The sequence below is a fragment of the Epinephelus moara genome, chromosome 8 (genome assembly GCF_006386435.1).
Source record: "Epinephelus moara isolate mb chromosome 8, YSFRI_EMoa_1.0, whole genome shotgun sequence".
Lineage (NCBI taxonomy): Eukaryota > Metazoa > Chordata > Actinopteri > Perciformes > Serranidae > Epinephelus > Epinephelus moara.
The window spans coordinates 9,408,739-9,417,057 of NC_065513.1; positions in this window are offsets into that span (position 1 = coordinate 9,408,739).

The window sequence follows — 8,319 nt, forward strand, 5'->3', positions numbered from 1 at the left end:
TTAATTTTTTGGTAGATTGGCTTATGGGGTGATTTTGAAGGAGTAATTAAGTGAATCTTCTCATAAGTGGATGTAATATGTAGAGATGCCATCTAAGCCGTTTTTCTTCGTTTTGTTTTTTTTAAAGTCTATATTTTGCTTTACAAAAACGTGAAAAAGCAGCTGTGGCCAAGCTATCACGAGGTGAGTAGCATTGTAAGCATAATTAATAGCAATATACTTCAGTTTGTCTGTGTGTTTTTGTATGCAAGCGGGTCTGCTGCGGTCTGCTGACAGTCCAAAATGGTGGTGGTGGGACGAAACCATGGGCGAGTCTGTTGCTATGGGGCGTTCTATTGAGCTTCGCCTCTTGGTATCCATGCTCTTTGCTGTGGGTGAAAACAGAGCACTTCCGATTGTCAGTGAACGGCCGGTGGTCACGGCAAGTACCCGGATGCATTAGAGCTTTTTAGGAAGAGCACACATAGTGACAGGCTGATCCCACCAAAATGCAAGGAGGTACCGAAAGTTTTTTCTGCCTGCTGCCATAAGGCTTTTTAATGATCAATAGTGTGCAATAATCTGATCTTATCCCCTGATGTGCAATTATCTTAACATACTTTTAACTTACTTAACACTGATGCCTGCTTATTTTTATTCCTGAATCTATTTGTGACTGATTTGCTTTTATTTAGAGTGTTGTTTTTCAATCCATTATGTGGTTGCAAGTGATGCTGCTGTAACATTACAATTTCCTTTTATGGATTAATAAAGTATCTTGACTTGACTAAAGGGAATGAATTTATGTGTTCTCCAGTCCCTTTTTTTCATTTTAAGGTGGTGGTAATTTGAAGGTTGTGGTGTTGCAGCAAAAAACAAAAGCACCAATTTTTCGTGCATGCTAACGTGCACACATTTCATTCACCATCTGGGCTTAGCCATGTCCTACAATCCTAAATCCGCCTCTGGTCCTGACTCAAATGTTTTCAGAAACATACTTTAGTTTATTGTTTAGATGTGAAATGAAGAAGCTGCCATGTTGGAAACAGTCGAGCAAAGCACCAAGCACTGCCCTCTTTTTTATAAAAGATTCCAACTGTAGCTTTAAGATAACTCCACAGGTGGCAAACCTATTAATATTAATGCCCCCATTAAATGAAAAATACAATTTCCCAGTGTTAACCCTGTCTCCCAGTGTTAATTGAATGTTTAACCTACTATTAAATGGAGAAACCTCTGTTCCTCCGTCCGTCTGTCTGTCTGTCCGTCATCATTCGTTTTCCTCCTCACTGCTTTGACCTACTTCTCTGAACTTGCACATAGGCTTTCATCTTGGTCATGTGCAGACAGCCACGATGCCGTTTTTGCATTTTCCCATATTTCTACTGTTTATTTTCGTGTTTCCACTACCCATTCATACTGTGAGCAACATCTGCAGCACGAGCTGCGCATGCGCGGAGACCACTTGGAAAACACCTGCGCTCGGACCACAGTTTGGCTGGGAAGCCTTCATCTCCAACACTTGCGGATTGAAACCTGTATGTGTGTACCTGTGTGCCTGCGCACGGCCCCGCGCACGCGCGTGCCTCCGTGCCGTCAGCCAAATGTGCTCCATGTATTTTGCCATAAAGCATGTTTCTAAATACAGTGTGCATTGTTTGTCTTACATTAATATTTATTACAAAGTGCATTTACAGTGCTCTGATTTTGCATCTCCACTAATATACTGTTTTTGATTTGTTATTCCTCTATACATAACACATCCCCGGGTATGGACTAGTTTCTTGTTATATAGCAAAAATATCTCTTTCTGTAAAACCAGGTGAAAGAGTTTGAAATGTTTGATGACTCAGTTCCTCCAATCAAATGAGACTTCAGGCAACCAGCTAGCCACATCGGTCAAAAAAAAACGCACTTCACCATTCGTGGTTTGTAGTAGCTAACAAAGCAATATGGAGAGTGATAGGAAGAGATGTGTGTTTGGATATCAGTGGACAAAACCTTTTGTTTTATTTCCAAAACATTGTGGCGGAGGTCTAATTCATTCACCTCTCTTGTCCTCTTCATCATCTAATGGTGAAAGAACTGTGCGCAGCAAGCATCTCTCAGCAGTGGACTCCACTGTCGCTCTGTAATGCACTCAACTCTAAGCCCACCCACTTTTAGCAGGCCAATCAAATGCAAATGATTTGATTTAAATCCCTGTTGTAACTGTGCACAGCTAAAATATTCTGTTTCACTGGGAAATATGTCACAGTACAGAAGCAAAAGACACTAACTTCCTTTTCACAGGGACTTTTAACATTTTTTTTAAATGCAAAATGCTGTAAGCTATAGTAGTGTCTTTTAATATTGATGTTGGTTGTTAAACAGAATAGTGTGCTCACCTCTACCTTTGCTCTTGGCCCTGTCTCGAATAGCTCTCCAAAGACGCTGTGTCAGCGACTAACAGTTCACCCTGAATGCCTCGGTTTCCAACAACAATAAAGGATGCAGCCCTTACATGAAGCCCAGTAAGCGGCTCGTATGACGTAAGACACTTCTTGGAGCTTAGCAGCTCATAAAATGTGATAAATGACAACTTGTGACTGTGACATTCAGCACAATTACTGCACATTATCGGTCTCATTCCAAACTGCTTATACGCAGCCTCTGAATAAAAGCATGTCAGTGTCATGAATTAGGTCAGGCCATTTTCCAACTTCATATTTTTAGTTAGTTTGTCTGCAGCTCTCATATCGTATTGGAGCTCTCTATTCTGTTTTAAGTTATACACACCAGACATTTCAACAAGATGCCATTGATCAAAGCTGTAAATAATATCAGAAAAAACTGTTATGATATGCAACTATCTAGTACTTCTTGACTTCAGTAGCTACTGGATTCAATACATTCATCTAAAATCTTGTTATTAGGAGTTTTAAATCTTGGTTGACCAAAGAGAGAATCTCATTTATTAAGTTAATAACCACTTATCTGTAATGTTGGAGCAGTACTTCAAACTTTTACTTAAAGGAGCTATATGTGACATTCAGAGCATGTCTATGATTCACAGTCTAATGATGCAAACTGAACTAAAGCTAATATCGGTAACTTGAAGGGAAACCAGAGAGTGGACATGATACTCCCGCGATGATGCTGTTCCAATAGCGAGTTTTTTTTCTTCAGTTTTTTCAGTTTTTGTTTTCAGGGGGGCAACGGCATGATCTGACCTTCTCTGCCTTACTCTGCCTCTGAAACCCAACCAATCCAACCAATGAAGTAAATCAGTGCTGGTCAAACAGCGGGAGAGTACGGCGGGTCATGCCTTCGCCATTTTAGGACAAAAATGTTGCATCCCAATACCCAAATTAATTGTTGTATGAGCGCGGTGCAGAGTGGCGGCGATGAGCTAGCCAGTGGGATACACACACAGGGACTCACATGCACTGTAACCCACTATATCTTTACATAGCAAATACTGGTTATTTGCTATAATTTTGCCCTGTATGTCGCCTACTGTATGACTCCGTAAAGTAGAAGTAGCACTAGCACAGTGTATTCTGTTTCAACTTAAAGTTGAATTCAGAGAATTTAGAATTTTACTTAAGTATGGGATCCTGCAGTAGCTCACCAGGTGGAGCAAGTCCTTAGCTGCAGCCCAAGTTCAATTCTGCTCCACAGCCCTTTTCTGCATGTCGTCTCCACTGTCTCTTCCCTTTCTTGTCTTTCTGCAAACTATACTATCTAACAAAGGCAAAAGACCCCAAAAATGCACTTAAGTAAAATTAAATAAGTATTATTATCAGTGTTAGTGTTTTTAATAACTATGTCAAAGATTATTCGTCAACAACCCTTTACCATGACGAAGATGAGACACTGACAGGCTAAAAATATATCTTGTTAATAAAAACTATAATAAAATCAATTCAATTTTCATTGGCAAAAAGAAATGGGACAAAAATGTTAGTGGTGGACTATCGGACATTCAGTATGAGGTAGGGTTGGGCGATAATACGGTAATAAGGTATCCCGCGGTATCTAAAAATAGCAACGGTATCAGTTTCATTACCGTCATTTAAATATTAAATTTAATTAAATATAATTTATTTAATGCCTAAATAATGAGGGCTTGTCCAGCACCTATGTATGTGTGGTTTAGTTTTCAATTTAATACTATTACAACTTAAAACTAATAGTAGGCTATAATGTTTCTCTTATAACTGCCCTTAACTGTTGTCGGGACAAGTTTTTGGATGTCACGTCGTCATGTGACAGCTCGGACGCGAGAAAGAGAAGAAAAGATGGCAAGCCGCACATCAAGCGAGTTGGTCCCAAAAAAAACAACAACACAACTTCACAACTTCTGCAAGCAGCAGCAGCAGCAGCAGGTCCAGTGTCCATCAGAGTGGAGGAGGGAGAAGCGCAACCCAAACCACCGGAAAAAACAGATGACTCTGGGCAGTTTCCTTCAAAGAAAAGCCGATGCGGTGGCTGGTCCGGTCAGCACCATACAGGAGCGAGCAGGAGCAGAGATAACTGCCTATTGTCGCGAGCCTCTTATTCAGGGAGACGAAGATCCCCTTCTCTGGTGGAAATGTGATGGAGGCAGGTGTTTTCCTCTGATGTCGAGGGCTGCCCAAAAGTACCTGTGCGTTTGTGCCACGAGCTCTCCATCAGAGCGGGTGTTCAGCACCGCGGCCGAAGTTGTTCAACCACTACGTGCCCTGCTCCAGCTGGAAAAAGTAAATATGCTGTTTTTTGTGGTGAAAAAACCTTGGATAGTTTTGAAGCATAGGATGCTGCTATAGTTATCATTATACTTTGTTTTTATTTCATTTTCAATGAGGAGTAGCCTGTTCTGACGGACAGAAAAGCTCAGACTTTGAGAGGGTGAACTGTTCAAACTAAAGGTAGGCTCTAAAAATACACCAACGGACTTTACCTGTCGCGGTCTCAGGATACGCTGTATAGCACACATTTTCGTTATTGCCTTTGTTGTGTATTGTTACTTTTTTTGTTATTTGATAAGCCTATAAGTATTGGATGTTATAGGGCTGTGTTTTAATTTAATGATTTGTGTCAATTACTGTACTGGAAGTGGACTGTTTTGTTGTTATTTTTTCAGTGTTCTTAGGCCTATGTAATGTTTGTTATTATGTTTCTGAATGGTATAGGCGCAAGCCGACATTTTGGCGACTCCCTCTGAGCCCATCCTCTCTTCAGCCAGTTTGAGCTCTTGAAGTCTGGGAGGCGCTACAGAGTTCCTCTGGCTAAAGGGGCTTTTAAAAAGTCCTTTGTCCCCAGTGCTATTAGCATCCTTAACTCCACTAAGTGACTAAACAACAGATAATGACATGAACTGCTCTACTGTACTTTTATAGCACTATATTTTATTTTATTTATTCATCTTTTAAAAATGTATCTATATGAATTTTTATCTTGTGTTTTGGCTTTGTTCATATTTTAGCTCTGTTACGTGTTATGTTATGCTACGTCCTGTATGTTGGTGAGCCGAAGACAATTTTCCACCCTGGTGGACAATAAACATTTATTCTATTCTATTCTATTTAAAGTCATTTTTAATTAGTCACGGTAATACCGTATACCCCGGGAAAATGTGGGGAAGGTTTAACAGGAACAAAATTTGGATACCGCCCAACTCTAGTATGAGGTTTTCAACCACTTATCCAAAGTCGGGTCAAGGGGGCAGCCGGCTGAGCAAAGTATTCCAGACGCACCTCTCCCAAGCAACACTTTCCAGCTCGTCATGAGGGATCCTGACGCATTCCCAGACCAGATGAGATATGTAATCCCTCCAGCTTGTTCTGGGTCTGCCCCGGGGCCTCCTACCAATGGGACATGCCTGAAACACCTCTAACAGGAGACGCCCAAGAGACATTCTGATCTGATGCCAGAACCACCTCAAATGACCCTTTTGGACACGAAGGAGCAGCAGCTCTACTTTGAGCTCCCTCTGGATGTCCAAGCTCCTTACCCTATCTCTAAGGCTGAGCCCAGCCACTCTCCAGAGGAAACTCATTTCGGGCACTTGTGTTCGCAACCTCATTCTTTCGGTCATTACCCATACCTATGGGACGTAGATGGACCAGTAGATTGAAAGCTTTGCTTTCCGGCTCAGCTCTCTCTTCACCACGACAGTCCAGCACAGTGCCCGCATCACTGCAGATGCCGTGCCAAATCGCCGATCCATCTCTCACTCCATTCTACCCTCACTCATACTGGATGAAGGATAATATGTGACTTAAACTCATAAGCATTTTTGTCCTAAGATTGAGGCTTAACACTGTTTAGCATCACAATATATTTAAAGTTCTCAATGTGCATTGTCCATCTAAGAATATTTTTTATTGGCCCAGACAAAGATTTGTTTTAACAGCCAGTACAACACTGAAACATACAGATATAAACAATACATAAAGTCTTCATGAATACATTCATGTCCCTTCAAGTATCCCAGCTCACAACAATGTCAGCGAGGCAGATTGTTCAGGCTGCCATGGCAGAAGGGACCAACTCTGGTTGAAGCATGCTCCTTACCATTTTAAAGTCCCATATCTCTGACCAGATAGTAGTAATGTCAAGTGTTGATTGTAGAGATGATCAGTGTCAGTAGCTATTGTAATGCTAGGCATGTGAAAGCTCTGTGGTTTGTGTCTGAGAGATTGGGTGTGGGATGATTTTGAAGGCACAGTGTGTTGTTTTATTGGAAATGGTGAAGAGGAAACAGTATGGTGTCAGTGAGTTCTTGAAAAAGACCAACTGAATTTTTTTGTGTGAAAAAGGGGTTTCCATTTGGCAAACATCACTAAAGCTTTAAATTCCTTTTTAAACATGAGTGTTCCTATGGGTTATTATTACTCAAGATGCAAAATAATGCATGGTTGTAACATGTGTGGTAATCCCTTTTGGCCTTCCTTAGGAGACTACATCCCTTAATAACTATATCTCACCATAGGTATGGCTCAGATAAGCAGGCCTCTGTCTTGCCCATGGGGAATGAGCCAGTAGGAGACATGTGCCAAGATGGGATAGACTTGTGCCTAATGAGTGTAGTCAATGAATCTTTGATTAAGTCCGTAAGTCAGGAGTCTTCCCCTGCCAGTGTGGCTAGGAGTCTCCCTGATGTGCACTTGCACGCAGATGAGCTGCATGAAATCACAACATAGCCTACGTAACACACACACACTCACCATACAAATGCGCGCACACACACACACACACACACACACACACACACACACACACACACACAGCCTTCAAGCAAAGAGTGAAAATGCTAATTAAAGATACATAGCTTGGCTTATGGCAGAGCCTGTAAATTTGCATACATTACTCTGTACCCAAAAGGTGCTCCTGGCAATCGCATGCGTCTGTACATGCAACATACAGCACAATGTAATTAGGCTTGTTGAACATACTCCCACTGCAAAAGAATTAACTAGAGGCAGTGTCAATTCACTGGAAAACAAGCTGACAAATGGATTGTAATCTACACGCCTTTGTTTGTCTTTATAAAAAAAAAAGTGACAGTGATCTAACCAACAACCACTTGATGGATCTCTGAAGAACAGCTTTCAAGACAAGACACAGCAGAAACAAATCATCCGCAGCCAAAGGTCACATTCCTCCTTTTGCCATTGCTCTGCTATTACAATAATCTTGAGGGATTCAATTATGCTTTCCACTTTCCAAGCTCTCCAGAGGTTTGACATTGAATGTTATTGGCAGGCAGGCCATCCTGCTGCCCTTTAGGGCTATCAATTATGAATGGGCAACATTTGTAGCTGAATTAACAAGGGTCTGTTGGTGACCGCTGTCCAAGGTGCTTGAAATCTACCTTTGATGCTCACAAACAATCCCAGACATTTCATAAATAAATCCAGAAAGGTTATCCTATGTACATATGATATGAAATTGCTGCTTCCAGTAGGACAACACACATTGTTGGACTGTTCACACAGGGTTTTTTGATTTTCTCTGTATTATTGAGATTAAAAAATCATGCTTATGGATTCTGTGTGCAACATTCAGAGCAATAATTTAGCAGCAAACCACTATTTGCTATATAAAGATATACTGGAGTAATGGTGTCCTGAGCAGAGAATGATGTCACACTACCTTTGTCATGCATGATTAGCTCATCTTCGCCTTTACGATGCTAACACAACACTATTTACGATGCTAACACTATTTTACACTGTTAGCTCTGTCAGCACTGTTGCCATTATTAAGGGGCATTTACGGAATTAATGGAGCACTGTTAGCAGCTACTCAGCCACCTCCATGTTGAGAACTGTGTCCAGACAACTCGTACGCACCAGTTTCCTGGTGTGTTAA